Raw genomic sequence first — 18971 nt, 5'->3', positions numbered from 1 at the left:
CAATGTAAAGGTTTTAATCAATATTTCAAAAGAAATACATGCAACAAAAGCATCGTATTATATTACTACTAATGGGAACAATTTATTTGGTACAATTGGTGAAATAAAACGCTTTACTTGCAAGTCACTGTAAAAAAATATATGTTTGTGCTGCTGCGAACGATACTGCCATGGTCAGAGTTACCGTCCGATCTGATGAACAGTTGCAGCATTTCTTTTATGGGATCAGTGTCTTGTTGTCTTATCAAGTTAAGATTTAGGGGGGTTCAATTTTTACCTCGTGTACGACCCCTAAGACCTTTTTAAATCCCCTAAGACTATTTAGAACCCTAAGACAATTAGAGACCCTTTCGAACCCCAAGACCCTTGAGACCCCTAAAAACCTTGAGACTCCTAAAACCCTAGAGACCCAAAGACCTTTTTAAAGCCTCAAAGACTCTAGAATTCTAACACCCATTAAGACCCTTGAGAACACTAAGACCTTTTTAAAACCTCTAAGACTCTTTAGAACCTTAAGACCCTTTCGAACCCTAAGACCCTTGAGACCCATAACTCCTAAGACCCTTGAAACTTCTAAGACCTTTTTAAAACCCATGAGTCGTTAGAACTCCAAGACCCCTTTAAGACCATTATAAGACCCTATCGAACCCTAAAACCCTTGAGAACTCTAAGACTCTTGAAGCCTGTAAGACCTTTTAAGACCCTAAGACTCTTTAGAACCCTAAGACCCTTTATAACCTTGAGACCCCCAAAACCCTCTTATCAACTAATGCAGTTCCCGACTACGACCACTCTCCATCGAGAACCAAGTGTCTGTTCCACTTGGGACAATTCATCCGTCTGTCTCTCTGTTTTCTGTGAGCAGGATATCTCAAAAAGTTATGGACGGATTCGGACAAAACTTGGTGGACAGGTTGGGTGTGTGACGGACAAATTAAATTAGATTTTGGTGAAGATCTGAATATGGATGTTTTTAATTTGCAAAGTGATCCATACTTATAAGAGAGCCGTTTGTGTGAGTGTGTGTTTGTGTATTTGTGTGTATTTGTGTATGTGTGTTTGTGTATTTGTGTATGTGTGTTTGTGTATGTGTATGTGTGTGTTTGTGTGTGTTTGTGTATGTGTGTATGTGTGTTTGTGTATGTGTGTTTGTGTATGTGTGTTTGTGTATGTGTGTTTGTGTGTGTTTGTGTATGTGTTTGTGTGTGTGTGTCGTTGGTTGTTATCTCCATTTGCGGGTTTCAGGAGGTGGAACAGAGTCCTCCCAGGAACCAAAGTATCCACCTCCTCTTCAGTAAAGGATCACGGTTCGTGGACCAAGATGTTCAACTTTTTCAGAGTTTTGTTCCAAGTTATCTTTTCAGGATCGTCACCGAACCCCGGATTGCCTCCAGTTGTATTTCATTTGTGGTAATGTTCCCGGGGATGGTTTTTAAAATCTCAGTGAGGTTCTTCTTCAACATTCCTGTTGCTCCAATTATCACTGGTACAATTTTGATGCTCTTCAGCTTCCAAGATCTCTTGACCTCATTTTTGAGGTCTTGGTATTTGGTCATTTTCTTGATTTCTGTGTTGTTTAGGCCACAATTGCTGGGTACTGATATCTCAATCATCAATGCTGTCTTTTCCTTTTTGTTCCCGAGTACGATGTCCAGACACAATGCTTTGTTTTCTATGTTCACTCTGGATGGGATCATCAGGTCGTACATGAGCATGACGCCCTCATTTTCAATGATTGCCCTTGGTTGGTGTTTCCATGAGTTTTCTGGTACTGGAATGTTTACATTTTTGCAGATATGCCAATGAATCACTTTGCATACTTTGTTGTGCCGTTGTGTGTAAATTTGTTCTGATAATAGTTTTTTGCATCCCGAGAGCAGATGACTAGTACTCTGTTTCTGTCTTGCAGAATCTACACTTGTCCGTCTGGCTCAGTCCCGCCATCTTTTTAAATCCGTTTGTGTTGTGTCCTTGATCTTGGGCATTTATTATGATTCGTTCTCCGTCCCAGTTGAGCCGACTTCTTTTTAGCCATTCCAATGAGCCTTCTTTGTCTATCCCTGCTCTGTCCAATTATTTTTTGTATTTTCCTTTGTCATTCTCCCAGTTGTTGGTGGGTATTTCTTGATATTTCTTTTGTCTTTTTTGCAATTGATGGTGCTGCATTTGTTGCTGTTTCACCCTCCTATGCAGCATCTTCTATTCGCACCTGGTTTTAGAAATTATTTGCAAGGTGAGTTAGGGATACCTTTTCAGGTTTGTTGTGTTCATTTTGTTTACAAATTGCATCTGATAGTCTGTTGAGCATTTCACATACTCAGCTAGTCCTACACTCGTCACTCTGTGCACCTGGTTGAGTTCCATCAGTCCACTCCCTCCCTCTCGTCTCGGCAGGAACATTCCCGGGATGCACTGGTTTTTGTAAAATATTTTGTGGATGGTAATGACTTTTCTTGTTTTGATGTCTAACTTGTTGATTTGTGAATGGTGCCAGTTTATTATTCTGCAGCTATATTGGAACACTGGTATTGTGAGCTAGTTTATGGCTTTGATTTTGTTTCTTGGGGAGAGGTATGTTTTCAGGATCAGCTTCGTTCTACGTAGGTATTCTTTGGCGATTGTTTTGCACATTTGTTTGTGACATATTTTGTGGTACTGGTACTCTTCTACTCCGAGGTATTTGTATGATGCTGTTGTATTGTTGTTTCAAGGTCAATTTGTATGGTGTCTGTTTTTTTTGGTTTACCTTTAGTGTAGCAGCATAGCAAACCTGTTGTGCATTTTGTGATACAAGCACCAAATTTGGCACAAATGTACATTAATATGTTGCGAACATTTTCAGATATTGGGCCACTTGAAATTCCGTAATTTTTTTTTTCAAATTTTTTCAAATTTCGTAATTTCAAATTTTTCGGGTGACACCGTCACAATTTCCGTCTTCGAGGCCGGCCGATATAGTGGGGCGGCTTAGCCCAAATATTCAAAAGAATTGTGCATTTTGTGATACAAGCACCAAATTTGGCACAAATGTACATTAATATGTTGCGAACATTGTGTGGTCAGCAATGAAGACGAGAGTCTGAATTACATGTATGTAAAAGACCTTGTGAACCAGTGAAGCAAATACACGGGTAAGCATGAATTAAATCTAGGGCATGATATAATTTCCATGATGTTTACCTCTACACTCAATGGTGGAAGGAGGTAATGTTTTGATCCCAGCTTGTCTGTATGTCTGTTTGTCTGTTAGTCCACAAAATTCCAGACAAAGCTTGTAGTAGTGGTAGTTGTAGTGGTGATAACAGAAATTGTTATATAGAACTGAACTTATATTATTATTATATGCAGAAAATAACTTCATTTCTATATGCCCTGCAGTGGACAGGTTAATTGGTTTATGCACTGAAGGGGTCACCCTGGTGTGCACTGCTGTGTTCTGCCTCACTGAGTTGTTCAGGTATGATGTACTCAGCACAAGCTTCCGGTCGGCCCGGAGGTGGGGGTGCGGGGCCTGTCACGGAACGTCAAAACAAACGGCCTGCCGGGGCCGCCCAAAAGTCGGGCGTGAGGGGCGCGTCCACTAATGGAACGCCTCTCGCTTCCCAGATCGAGGGCCACGTGGTCAGGAGAACCTCGTCCCTTCCGGTCACACTTTGCCTATCGGCCGGCCTCGAAGACCGAAATTGTGACGGTGTCACCCGAAAAATTTGAAATTACGAAATTTGAAAAAAATTGAAAAAAAAAATTACGGAATTTCAAGTGGCCCAATATCTGAAAATGTTCGCAACATATTAATGTACATTTGTGCCAAATTTGGTGCTTGTTTCACAAAATGCACAATTCTTTTGAATATTTGGGCTAAGCCGCCCCACTACTTGTACAAACGTGCACTTGGTGCACTTGTCTAGTCCAAATTCCATTTCAGTGTCCTTGGAAAACTGTTATACTAGCTTTAGTTCTGTCAATTTTTTGTTATTTGATGCGATGTGTGTGTGTGTGTGTGTGTGTGTGTGTGTGTGTGTGTGTGTGTGTGTGTGTGTGTGTGTGTGTGTGTCTGTGTGTCTGGGTGAATATGTGTGTTTCTGTATATGTGTCTGTTTCTATATATTTGTGTGTGTGTGTGTGTGTGTGTGTCACCATTTTTCTCTGAGAGGGCTGAACGGATCTTTGTCAAACTTTCAGAGATTCATCAGTGAATGTCAGGGAGTGTTTTAGGCAAAAGAAGTTGAAATTTTTTGATAAACAACTTGGATTAAAAAAAAAATCTCCATAGTGCCTACTCAGCTTTTGCAGCTATGTGAAAGGCAATATTAAATGATGCCCGACCCCATTCCGTATTGTGTTTACGGAAGCGCTTTAGATCCCCACAAATATTCTTTGCATTTCTCAGGATTAGAACAGCACCAAGGAACGCTGGGTACCCCTGCAAGTTGTTCATAATTGAAAGATGGGGATAAATAGCACGATATTTCAAAACCTTGTTGACGAGTTATTACAAAACTAGGTGTTTATAATTAAGCAGGGCACATAGCTTGACAACCTGACATATCGCGTAATATTTGGTTTCTCAACGGATTTCGGCAGGGGAGGGTTCAATCTTTCAAAATCCATCAGGTGACTTTTTTCGGGAAATGCTCAGGTATCAATGTCGTCATCAAATGTTAAAAATCCAAACAAAATAATCTGTAACTTTGCATTCCTAAGCTCTTTTGCAATAAGAACAAGAAAAAGAGCAAGCAGGGATTGCAAACCCTCACCAGGATGTATTTTACGTGGTTTTTAAGGCTTTTGTGTTCAAACAAATATGGCGACCGAACCACGTGACCGATGGTCATCTTTTTTTTTTCTCCACCAATTTATGCCCACATGATGCTCAATAAATTTCATCTTGATCGGATGAAGTTTTGTACTTGTCGAATTATGACGTCATAATGGAGGCACCTATGACATCATTAACATATTTTATTCCCCATGGTTCTTTTTTTACAATGAGCCATGTCAATTTTTTCTATTCAGTGCTTTTGGAGATACAGAGGTGCAAAATTTTTCAATTTTTCCAAGATGGCGGCCAAACCACGTGACCTATGACATCATAATTATCATTTAAAAAATTATGCAGGTGGAGTTGCACCGATGGTGAAAATTTCCTGTCAATCGGACCAACGGTTGCAGAGAAAATCATATTTATTCTGTGCGGACAAACAAACAAAGGGACTCAAATGCAATACCCTCTCCTCTGGCAAGGGTAATGACATATGTGCTCACTTTTCAACAAATTTAATTTGATATGCAGTTTTAGTGGATTTACTGACATCACAACTGTGGTTTTCAGAAAAAGGGTTTTTCGACACTGAACCATTGTTTTCTAAATGTAAATAACAAGACCAGAAGTTTAACAGCAGCAGCTGGGCTTGTAAAATATTATAACCACAAACACATATGATTAGCTTTTTAAACAGTCGCTAATGCTTTTTATAACATTAAACAAAGAAATTTTGAGGAATCCCAACATCCCGCTTTTGAGGAATCCCGCTGATGCCTTGGTATCTCTCCCAGGTTACTCCCTCCTCCGGTATGATAGACCTGAGCCTCGTCCTGGAGGTGGGGTTGCTATCTTTATAAAAAAAACTCTTCCTCACTCCCCCTCCACTGCCCTCTCTCCACCTCACCCCCAGGAATACCTTTGGCTACGGCTTCCCCTTCGCTCCCACCTTTTGTTCATATGTGTGTTGTACCGTCCACCAAACAGCGATGACTCCATCTACATCTCGCTGTCTGATAATATGGACCAACTTCTATCTACCCATCCCAACTCTCTCTTCCTCATATGTGGTGATTTCAATTGTCACCATGCCAGTTGGCTGGGTGTGGGTACCTCTCTCACCAGCCATGGCTCTTCAGCAAAGGACTTCTGCGACTCACTGGGACTGACACAATCTGTCAATTTCCCGACCCGGATCTCAGTCAACGGAGCATCTTCTCTTCTGGATTTGGTTATGACAAACTTCCCTGAAAATGTCTGCTGCTCTTCTTCTGCTCCAATCGGCTCATCTAATCATGTGCTTGTCAAAGTGGACATCTCTCTGACCATTCTCAGAGAGCCTCCTCAGCGTCGACGAGTCTGGCATTTCACTCAGGCCAACTGGCACGGTCTTCAAGCAGCCATCAATCATCTGGACTGGTCTCCCATCTCTACCGCCTCTGACATCAACTCATCCTGGGAATTCTTTCAAAGTAAATTGCTCTCTCTCATGCACAGATTTATCCCATCTCGTCTTCAGTTGTCATACCCTTCCTCCCGTCCATGGTACACGGAATTTTGTGGTGAGGCTGTTGCCCTGAAACAACTTGTATTGCTTTTGTCTCCTGGAAAGCAAATCCAACGGAAGGAAATCTCATTTCCTTTCACAAAGCCCGAAACAAGTGTGTGTCCACCCTCAGGAGAGCCAGGAAACAATATCTCACCGTTCTCAAGACCGAACTCTCTTATCTGTCTCCCTCTTCCAAATCCTGGTGGCATCTGGTCAAATCTGTTTCTGGTGTTTGTTCCCCCTCCATCCCCTCCCTCACCTCAAATGGCTTAATGGCTGACTCCGCACATGAAAAAGCTGAATGCCTCAACTCTGTGTTTGCCTCTAAATCTTGTGTCCCAAACCCATCCCTCTCTGTACCCACCGTACCCAGTCGTACCCAGCTGCTCCTGGACTCTGTGTCCTTTCCTCCTGACAAGGTGGAAAAGTTTCTGTCAACCCTCGACTCTGATTCTGCAACTGGTCCTGACGGCATCAGCCCACGGGTCCTAAAATCATGTTCTTCCGCTCTTTCACTCCCTCTTTCTGTTCTCTTCACCCTCTCTTTTGCTCAAGGTCATCTGCCATCTGCTTGGAAATCAGCCAACATCACCGCTTTGCACAAAAAAGGTGCAAAAACAGATCCCAGCAACTACAGACCAATCAGCCTACTCCCAATTATCAGCAAAGTCATGGAATCCATCATTGCTTCAGATATGAAATCTTTCCTCTTCTCCAATGGCTTGATCTCTGATCATCAATTTGGTTTCAGACCTGGTCACTCTACTCTGGACATGCTGCTTCTGCTTTCTCAACAATGGATGGAGGTCCTCAACGCCAAACAGGAAATTATAGCCGTCTCCCTTGACATTTCACGTGCCTTCGATACGGTCTGGCACCCTGCTCTGCTCACCAAACTCTCCTCCTTTGGTATCCATGGAAATCTCCACGCATGGCTGGCGGACTTCCTCTCTGGTTGTAGTTAACGTGTGGCCCTGAATGGGTTTCTCTCATCTCCTCTTCCTGTTCAGGCTGGAGTTCCCCAAGGTAGTGTTCTGGGCCCTGTGCTTTTTCTGGTCTTCATCAATGATCTCTCTGACTCTCTTGAAAATCCTCTCTATCTCTTTGCTGACGACTCTACTCTCTGTCGCTCCATTCCTCATCCCTCAGATCGGCAGTCTGCAGCCTCCTCACTCTCTGCAGACCTGGACAAAATCACAGACTGGGCAAACAAGTGGAACATGTCTTTCAATCCTGACAAATCTCACACTCTTACGATGTCCCTCCGAAAAGACAGACTGGAAAACCCTCCCATCCACTTTCTGAATAATCCTCTCCAAGAAGTTCTGTCACTCAGGCTTTTGGGTCTCACTATTTGCCATGATCTTTCCTGGGAAAACCACATTTCAAATCTGGCCTCCAAAGCTAGTCGCCGACTGGGCATCCTCCGTCGTGCGAAGTCCTTCCTTGGCACACCTGAGCTCCTCACCACATACAAGGCTTTCATCCGCAGCTCTATGGAATACTGCTCTCCCCTCTGGTCTGGTGCTCCTGCCTCACACCTAGCCCGTCTTCACGCTGTTGAAACCAAAGCGTTCAGAATCATTGGAATCTCCCGCGATGAAGCTAACTCCAAGGGCCTTTCACTCACTCACCGCAGGCAGGTTGGTGGTCTTTCTGTCTTCTACTGACTCCTCTCTGGCCTTGCCCCCCCAGCCCTCTCTGGGCTCTGTCCCCCAAATATTCCTACAGGTCGCACAAGATCTGCCTGCAACCCTCTTTATCGTTAAACTGCCAAAATCAAGACTTTCTGCTCACCTTCACTCCTTCATTCCTCTTTTCTCCCGCCTCTGGAACAAACTCCCTCACTCTCTTCAATCCCACTCCACCCTCCAGGTCTTTAAAACAGCTGTTCACCACCATCTCTTATCCTCCCCCATCCAAAACCTTGATCTTTTCTACCCCCGCTAATTTCGGTCCCCTTGTGTTTTATACCTCTCCCCCCCCCCCCCCCCTCCCCTTCCCACGCCTCCTGCCCCCAAGCCCTCTCCCTCCCACACTTCTCCCTGCTCTCAAATGTTGTGGTTGTGTGCTTCCCCTTCTCTCCCCATCTTGTCTTCCGCTCCCTCTTTTTGTATATTTTGTTTGTCTGGTTGATTTGTTTGTGAAATAAATGTTAGCTCTTTCACGAGCCTCGATTCAGGATACAAAAAACAAACAAAAAAAAAACAAAAAAAAAAAATCCCCGAGGTAAGACTTTACTTACAGAACTGAGCGAACTGTAATCTATATACCCCACAAGGGTTGGGTAAATAACACCCTTCCTGCAGCTAAAGCGGCGTTTTTCGTAGTGGCCTTTGGAAACCCACCAATTAAGGTTTTGTTTTGAAAACCACTAATGATACCCACTTTTCTTGCTGGTTAACACGAAACCGAAAGGAGGAAGTCCGGGGCGTGCTCATTTACCAAGCAGCTAGCTAGCGCTTGCCAAGCCAGCCATTCCTTTATGGTTTTGAATGGAGTGCTTGCTCGAATGCTTAAACCACTTGGCGATCTCTCCACACAAAACTTGGTAAATGAACACACACCCAATGTTCTTGAGACGACCATAGATCGACTGTAATCTATATGCCCCAAAGAGGATTGACCCTTCCTGCCACTCCCGTAGTGAGCGGGTGTACTAACAAATTAAAATGTCGGTCGGTGGTCAGCCATCGTAACGACAGCGTGACGGATGGACACAAAACTGCCGCTACTTTAATATATAGAAGACTAGCAGAAGTACCCGGCGTTGCTGGGCAGAGAAGGAGAGGGGAAAGGGCCTGAGGAAGGAGGTTTTTATTTTTATATATATATACATACACTGGTGGATGAATTTGGCGTTCATCACGTTTGAGTTAAGTGTGATGCCAATCAGGAAGAAGAAGAAGAAGCCATACTACCAACTTGGTGTACTTCCAGAATCGTTTGATTTATTTGCATTCAAATGTCTGGTGATCGTTTTGTATTTATGCGAATGTGCACCTTAGTCCATGGGCTGGGCTGGTTTCTGTGTGACTTTTATGTGCCCTAAGTTTCTCTTCATATTATTGAAGTAGACCATGTGGGACATCAAAAAAGTGAGGGTGGACATCTGGGAGCCTGGTCGGATTTGAGAAAATGACGTCACAATATCAAGCTTTTGCGTTCATGAGGCGACCAAAAATTTGGGGTAGGGGAAACTAAAATGCTTATAACGCCACAACCATACATGATATAACTGCAAACTACCATTCAAAATATTTGTTTTTATTCACTCTACATGTGACAATATGTAATTATCTGATTATTATGCAAATTTGCTGTCCAGAGGTCAAAAGGTCATGGAAATCGGGGGTTGCTTAAAATCTGACCCACCGGAAGAACAATGTGAGTTACAGGCTGCCTGTACTACTTGAGAATGTTTGCTGGCTGTCAGAGGTTGCCAAGACATATCTCTATCACATGATATGCATTGTATAGGAATTAACCCTTTTGTAACGTAAACATCAACTTTGATAAATGGTGCTATTTCAGAAAAGCTGATTTTCCTTTGCAGCGGAAGACACATGCCACAAAATAAAGTAATCGAACATTTTCATCAGTATGAATATGATCTATCACCAACTACTTATTTCTTTAAGCCTAAATATCACTTAATTTACTAATTTCTTACAATATTCCCATGTCGTTAACCCACTAAGTCCTAAAACAACCACCTGTAGAGGGGGGGGGGGGGGGGGTTCGGAACATCCTCAGTCCATTCAGCAAAAATAAACTGCTGAATTTGCTCAGTTTTAGTAATAGTCTAGGTTTTTATATCCAAATGAAGGTATACTGCTGACTGTAGTCACTATTCCAAATCATGCCAATTTGATAATGGGAGAAGGAGTACATGTAGATGCCAGGAGTACATTTCCACGCAGCTGTAAGTGTCACATATGAGTTCTGTTCGGTTTTAGATACAACCAGCTGTATTTTTACAGCAAACATTCGTCTCCCATACCTTGGCACTTGCAGAACTTGCAACAATGCAGGTCACTCTTTCGACATGCACATCTCTCTGTCGCACATTTCAAGCAAGTACAGTGCACAGCATATTCCTCGGGAATGGGTCTGATGGCCTTATCTGGATGGAGAAGTTCATCTTCCTCTTCAAATCCGTATAGGAGAGGATTCAACTCAGTCGTATTTGCAGAGAGAATTGATGTCATCACATATGTAGCATAATATGCCCTTAGAATATGGGCCTTTATGGCATGGCTTGGAGGTGGCAACTTCTCGAGTGGGGTTTTGCTGTGGTGATAATTATGATCCCTGAGTTCATCCATTGTTGTGCAGGTAGTTCCATTCTTTAGGACTTTCACTACATATGATTCTGCTCTCTCAACTTCATCGTCAGAAGGTCCATTTTGGCTACAACCAAATCCTTGAAGGTAGTCTACTGGGTTTGCTTTAAGGGCCGCTTGCTTTGTGCCAACCTTGCTGGTGTAATCACTAATCACACCCAGTGAGCGTATGCACAGTGGGAAGGACTTTGCATAGGTCAGGCCCTTTATCTGATGCAAGAGAATGTATTGGAATATATTTGGTAGAGTTTCCACTGCCAGCTTTCAACCACAGTTCATAAAGGCCCTTTTCATGCAGTACATCCCAGTAAAAGAGCAACAGCACAAATACATCAGTGTCTGGAGATAACACCACTAGTCGTTGTATTCCGTGCTCCACAGCCTGTAAGGCGTGGGGTATAATTCGTGTATCTGCTTCCTCTATAGTCTATATCAATGCAGAGTTCTGGAATGTCCCTGCAATAGCCATCACAACAGGAAAGACATGGGACTTCGACAGATTCACTTGAAAAGCCTACTACCTACTACCTTACATGAAGAAGCAAATGACTCAGCATCAAAATTATACAAAATGGAAAAGAAACTTAACAGCGGTTCAGGGATCTTTATACTCTCCCAAGCAGTTTTCAAGTCATTCATATCGCAAAACCGATCCTGAAGATCAAAGTCATACTCTAAAAGACACTGTCATGCTTTCTGCACACTGACGGATAGTGTCATTCGCGCGAATTGTCTCAGCCATATGCTGGACATTGACATCTTTGCCAAAAAACATCAGACTTATTGGCCTCTTTAGGCACAGAGAATCTAATTCTATCTCCAAAGTGATTAAGTAAGAGTACATTTACTTCCTTGTTAGTTACTCTTTTACATGACGTAATTTCACGGTTCACACAGTCTCTTACAACGCTTTGTTCATAACCAAAGCCTTGATTTATCCCAATCTCTATGTCCTTCACTACTTGTTCCCATGCTTGTTGCTTGTGAGTCGCAGGTTTTTCTGTTTGTCCTTTCTCAAATATACGCTCATAGTTCAGCAAATAACTTTTACTACACAAATTGTGGCAATATAAGTCGGCACCAAATACTGCACTAACACTTTGTATGTCACAAGTGCGAGTGTAAACATCATCCTGAAAGCTTACGGTTGCCTCCAAGAATTTACTGGCCCTGTCACACTCTGATATGCGGTATTTCTGATGCACCCTGTAGTGAAATCGTATTCGTACTGAACCCGGGGTGATGCTCGCTGCTCGTTGACACCGCTGGGGGCGTGACTATAAGACCCGCTGCTGCGGACGGTGCTCCGAGACTTCTCCTGTGACACGTTAGATCTGGTAGACTCGCTAACGGTACGCTTGCATAGAATATCCAGCTTGCTTGCATTGAATGTTATGAATGGTCCCATGTGATGTCACATCGTATACTTATTGTATTTCCTGCTTTACAGGATGATGTTATGATCTAAATGGAATTAAACCACCCGTTGGACTAAAGTTGTGTGGACCTGATTGGTTTTCCACAACACTTAATTCCATTTATATCTACCGACATGGCTGGCAACAAGACGCTGGCGGTTGCCGTATTCTGCGCCGACCCGCAAGCCCCGGATGGTGGCTTGCAACTGAAGCACTGGCTCAGAACATTGGAGAATCATTTTGACGAGCCTGAGACCGCGCCGACGGCTGCCGCGAAGCTAGCAACACTTCATTCAAAAATCGACTACCGGGTGTACAACTCCATCGCTCAATGCGCGACGTATGACCTCTCGATCGCGGAGCTCAAACGGCTGTACATAAAGGAAAAAAGCCCGGTGTATGCACGATATTTGCTGCAAACGCGACGTCAGCAACCCAACGAGGCGATGGACCACTACGCCCAGGAGCTCCGGCAGCTCTTGCTGGACAGCACCAGGGAGCCACGGACTCCCGCGCAGTCTCAGGATGATCTTCTTTTAGATGCCTTCATTGCAGGGGTCTCCTCCCAGGAACTAAGGCTCAAGCTCTTAGAGAAGACCGACCTGACCTTCGCTACGGCACTCGAGCAAGGGAAAGTATACACCGAAGCGCGGATGCAATCGAACACCTATGATCGCACGCGCCTCTTGGCGGGCACTACACTACACGCCCGGCCGGAGAGTGCTACCGCCGAGGACGCGGACCCGCTCGCGGAACTCCGGGATGCTCCGGAGGAAGACCCAGTCCTGACGGCTGCCGTTACGACCAGACCCAAGGCCTTACGCGGGGCCGCATGCTTTTTCTGTGGGGGGCCACGCCATGCCCGGCCCGTGTGTCCGGCATGAGACGCTATATGCCATTTGTGCTCGCAAAAAGGACATTACGCGAGAGTGTGCAGGAAAACGGCACGCGGCTCGCGGCTCATTGAATCGCGCGGTCGAGTCGCGCGGGCGCGGCGACCTTGAATGGGCTCATTGCGGAGCCCGCGAGCCGAGCCCGAAACCCGGCGCCTTACCCGACTTCGAAGGGGAGGGCCCCTCTCTGCGGGCCCCTGGGCGCTCAGACGTCCTTGGCGGGCGTCACCGGACAGCCACCACCGTCTCATCCTCCATCGGGCACGAAGTACATGTCCTTGACCAAACTCCGGGCCACGCAAGGGGCTTTGAAGCCTCGCCAAGCCCCAGCGGAACGTTCTCCTCGTGTCGTCCACGAGCTAACGGTGGCCCTCACCCCGGAAAAGGCGATTTCGAATACTACGGAGGCCTTTTTCTGCCAAAAGTGTCAAAAGGCGATTTCGAATACTACGGAGGCCTTTTTCTGCCAAAAGTGTCAAAAGGCGATTTCAAATACTACGGAGGCCTTTTCCCGTCAGAATTGTCAGATTTTGAATCGTGAAACACCGGAATGCTTGGGAAAGCCCTCTGATGGCGTTAATGGATTCCCCATGGTCAACGCAGACTCTGGCCACGACCGCAAAACTGCTGCTGGCATAGGATCCACCCGCGAGGCTTGTCCGACCCATTCGGGGGGCTCAGTCCCGCTCCCAGCAGCCTCGTCTGGCCTGGCTCAAGCCCTTATTCCCCTCATGGTCGAAGGCCATTGTGTTCGGGCCTTGGTGGATACAGGGTCTACGGATAGTTTTATCGACCAGCGACTTGTGCTCAGGCATGGATGGCGGATCTGGAGGTCTACGAGACGGATCTTCATGGCTTCCCAGGGGCTTCGACTCAGCACGAAGGGGGAATGCCGATTGAAACTCGTGCTAAAGGGACGGGTTTTCCCTGATGTACACCTTATGGTTTTACCCGCATTATGTGCTGATATTCTGTTAGGACACGATTTTCTTAAGCTGCATGGATGTCTGGTAATGGAGTTTGGTGGGCCTGACACGCTTATTGTGGGGGCGGACGACGCGCTTGCGGTGTGCGCCCTAGTGCAAATGGACGTCCAGCCGCTTTCGCTGTTCCCCAATCTAACCTCCGACTGCACCCCTGTCGCGGTGAAATCACGGCGCTACTCTCGCGCAGACATGCAATTCATTGCGGACGAAACGGCTCAGCTCTTGAAAGACGGCATCATAGAACCTAGTAGGTCGCCGTGGCGCGCCCAGGTCTTGGTGGTGCGCAGCGAGGCCCATCGCAGACGCATGGTAATTGACTATTCCCAAACGATTAACCGCTTTACACAGCTGGATGCCTACCCCCTTCCGGGGATGGACGCGCTGGTGCAACAGGTGTCCCAGTATTCGGTCTATAGCACTCTCGATCTCCGTAGTGCGTACCACCAGATCCCTATCTCTAGGGCGGATCGTATCTATACCGCATTTGAGTCGGGGCAGCGGTTGTACCAATTTACGCGATTGCCTTTTGGGGTAACGAACGAGGTCGCTTGTTTCCAGAGGGCCATGGATGACCTCGTTGCGCGGGAGCACTTAACCGATGTTTTCGTCTACCTTGATAATCTTACGGTTTGTGGATATGACCAGGGGCACCATGATGCTAATCTGAAGCGCTTCCTTGAGGTCGCGCAGAGGTATCACTTAACTATGAACGAGGATAAGTGCCAATACTCCCTACGCACGATAGATCTTCTGGGGTACACCGTGACCCATGGCTCTGTCGCTCCGGATAAGGAGCGTCTGCGACCTTTACTCGACATGGCCCCTCCCTGTGATCGGGCGTCCCTGAAGCGCGCCCTTGGGCTGTTCGCCCATTACTCCAAATGGGTGCAAAGTTTCTCCGCGAAACTTCGCCCCCTCGTGGCCTGCGACACCTTCCCCTGAGTCCGGCCGCATTGGCGGCCTTTGAAGGCCTTAAGGCCGACATCGCCCGAGCCGCCGTGGCGACAATCGACGAGAGCGGCTCTTTCGTCCTCGAAAGTGACGCCTCGGATCAGGCCATCGCGGCGACCCTCTCCCAAGGGGGGCGTCCCGTGGCTTTCTTTTCACGGACTCTTACCACCGCTGAGCGGAGACACTCGTCCGTTGAAAAGGAAGCGTATGCGATCGTCGAGTCTATTCGGCGATGGCGCCCGTACTTACTCAGGCGGAGCTTCCAAATCATCACGGACCAGCAAAGCGTTGCGTTCATGTACGACACCTTACACGCCCAGCGCATTAAGAATGAGAAAATCACTCGCTGGCGTATCGAACTCGCCGACTTCTGTTACACCATCAAATATCGCCCGGGGAAGGATAACCGGGCCGCCGATGCCTTATCACGACCGGCTACATGCACGGGTATCACCTCTTTGGAGGGCCTACGGGTGCTGCATGCCACTGCGGGCCATCCCGGCGTAACGCGTTTCGCTCATTTTGTGCGGTGTGGCAATCTCCCATACTCGATTGACGATATCCGCCGTATCTGTCGCGACTGCGCTATCTGCGCGGAAATCAAACCGCGTTTCTATAACCCTCCCATGGGGACTCTGGTTAAGGCTACGCGCCCGTGGGAACGCTTGGCGATGGATTTCAAGGGCCCATTGCCGGTGTCGAGCGGCTCTCGCTATCTGCTCACTATCGTCGATGAGTACTCGCGATTCCCCTTTGCTTATACGTGCGCGGACATGACTGCTGCCACGGTGATGCGATGCTTACAGAACTTGTTCTCGATGTTCGGTTACCCGGCCTATGTCCATACCGACCGGGGTGCGGTCTTCTTGTCTCAGGAGGTGCGCGGCTATCTGCTCCAAAATAACATTGCTTTTAGTTACACCACGCCGTACAGACCCCAGGCTAATGGGCAGATCGAACGCTTCAACAGGATTATCTGGAGGGCCGTCATGCTCAACCTCCGGACCCTCGGCCGGGGCCTCGATAAATGGGCTTGGTCGCTACCTGCGGCGTTGAACTCGATCAGGGCTCTCCTGTGTACGGCTACCAACCAAACTCCCCACGAGCGACTTTTCCACCACCCCAGGAGCACGGGGTGTATACGGTCTTTGCCCAGTTGGCTCGCTGGGCCCGGGCCGGCCTACCTTAAACGGGCGGTTCGCGCGAGCAAGTACGACCCCCTAGTGGACAAAGTGCAGATTCTCCAGGCTAATCCTGAGCATGCTTGTGTGATGACGACTGATGGCCGTGAGACTACTGTCTCCGTCCGTCACCTTGCCCCTTGCGGGGTCGCCGACCTGAGTAGGGAATCGGACGAACCGATCGAACCCATTTATGAGACTATGGCCTCTCCCGACGCTCCCATCGCCGAAAGTCTACCGACCCTTCCCTCGCCGCGTCTACCTGGGCCCGACGACTTGGAGTTACCCCCTTCGTCACCCGACCCTGATGGCGCCTCCGACGCCGGGGACACAGGGATACGTGATGCCGTACCCGGGGAATTTCGGACGCGTGCTGGCAGAGAAATTCGCCGCCCGGCCCGATACGGTTGGGTCGACTGATGTTCCGCACCCTGTTCGTGCTGACGCTCACTTGCTTTTAGCCGCACTGCCGTATAATTCTGACGGGGGGAGAATGTAGTGAAATCGTATTCGTACTGAACCCGGGGTGATGCTCGCTGCTCGTTGACACCGCTAGGGGCGTGACTATAAGACCCGCTGCTGCGGACGGTGCTCCGAGACTTCTCCTGTGACACATTACATCAGGTAGACTCGCTAACGGTACGCTTGCATAGAATATCCAGCTTGCTTGCATTGAATGTTATGAATGGTCCCATGTGATGTCACATCGTATACTTATTGTATTTCCTGCTTTACAGGATGATGTTATGATCTAAATGGAATTAAACCAACCATTGGACTAAAGTTGTGTGGACCTGATTGGTTTTCCACAACACACCCCATGGTGCTTCTTGTATCCACAGATGACACATGATAACTCCCTCATGTCCGGTACATTGGAAGGTCCAGGTCTCGGTGAGATGCTTGAGCGAGAGCGGCGTGATGATGCCTCACGACTGACTTCTTCACTGCCACTAGAAGTGGAGGCGGAAGCTTTACTGATATTTTCCAACGATTTTTTGTGAGTGTAAGCTTTGTAACACAGATTGTCCATATGATAGACAAATTCTTCATCTTCAAGGGTGCGAAGTCTTTTGGCAACATGGTCATTTCGTTCTGCAGCAGCCTCATGTATTCGTTTCCGCCCATGTTCAGTGCTTGTGGGGTTTTTTTCTTTCGAAGATTGGCAAATGATGCATTTATCAAGATCAAGGTATTCACTGTCTCCAGCTCCACCAACCAAGCTGACACCAGTGTTCTGCATCTCATCTGAAACAAACCAGAAGGGCATTCCATGAACATGGGTGATGGCAGCATTATTGTAAGTCATAACACACCTGAAAGGCATACATAATCTGACATCCTGGCAGGATAAATCAACTTTCAGCCCTCTGAAAGCTGTCTGGTGATAAACATGCTATTGGGATAATGAAGATCGGACAGACGTTTAGTTAGTCTTGCGTTGGGCAGGTGGCGTTACTGCTCGACCATTTGCGAGCCTGTTTACATTCCTGTACTTGATGGGGTATGCATGTGTGCACTGGTGTGTAGTGAAGGCTGATTATACTACTGATTTTGTTTAAGCCTTTCTGCAGATAAAAACACCTACCACAAGTAGTCTGTGCATTAAAACATGAGAACTGTCTGTCAAATTGAAGATTGTAATGTTGATTCAATTTTTACTTTCACTTTCACCCATGAGGAAATGCACTTATACAGTGCTGCCACCAAGCTGTCAATACTAGAATCGGTGGTAGTGCCCTCTAACAGAACCACGTGGAACTACTCTATTGTGGGAATCCAAAGAAGCCTCAAATGACTGGAGATAATGAGAACTGACTAGAAATAGAGGACTCAACCTCTGCCCATTTTAAAACAACTGAAATAAAAGGGTTAAATGGTTCATCGTCAGAAATAGCAAGAAGTCATTTCCTCTGGGTCTTCTGCTGATATGTATCGTAATAATCTAAAAGAGGTTTACAAAACAATCACCAACCTGTATGGTATGAATAATGTACACTTAGACGATGGAAAAACTGGAATTTCTGACATGTCTGAAATAGCACCATTTATCAAAGTTGATGTTTACGTTACAAAAGGGTCAATTCTTATACAATGCATATCATGTGATAGAGATATGTCTTGGCAACCTCTGACAGCCAGCAAACATTCTCAAGTAGTACAGGCAGCCTGTAACTCACATTTTTCTTCTGGTGGGTCAGATTTTAAGCAACCCCCGATTTCCATGACCTTTTGACCTCTGGACAGCAAATTTGCATAATAATCAGATAATTACATATTGTCACATGTAGAGTGAATAAAAACAAATATTTTGAATGGTAGTTTGCAGTTATATCATGTATGGTTGTGGCGTTATAAGCATTTTAGTTTCCCCTACCCCAAATTTTTGGTCGCCTCATGAACGCAAAAGCTTGATATTGTGACGTCATTTTCTCAAATCCGACCAGGCTCCCAGATGTCCACCCTCACTTTTTTGATGTCCCACATGGTCTACTTCAATAATATGAAGAGAAACTTAGGGCACATAAAAGTCACACAGAAACCACCCCAGCCCATGGACTACCTGTATATAACTGTCATTAATTTAAAATTATTTAAAAATTGAGCGATTATTTATAAATAAATTTAAAAAAAAAAAAAAAAACGAACTTTTCTTTTTATTTCCAAAATATGTTTTGGCCTAAAACACTCCCAGGCACTCACTGATGAACCTCTGAAAGTTTGACGAAGATCCGTTCAGCCATCTGAGAAAAATGGCGACACACAGACAGACATCTCTCTTATATAGTAGATGACTATGCTTTCGATATTTGATAAAACAAAGTTTCAACATACCGCATACAACCTGCCCATTTAGATGATGCATTTATCAGGATTCTCAAGCC

This window comes from Myxine glutinosa, chromosome 5, assembly GCF_964187855.1.
Source record: "Myxine glutinosa chromosome 5, kmMyxGlut1.1, whole genome shotgun sequence".
In the NCBI taxonomy this organism is placed as follows: Eukaryota; Metazoa; Chordata; class Myxini; order Myxiniformes; family Myxinidae; genus Myxine; species Myxine glutinosa.
This window is presented reverse-complemented; position numbering follows the sequence as displayed.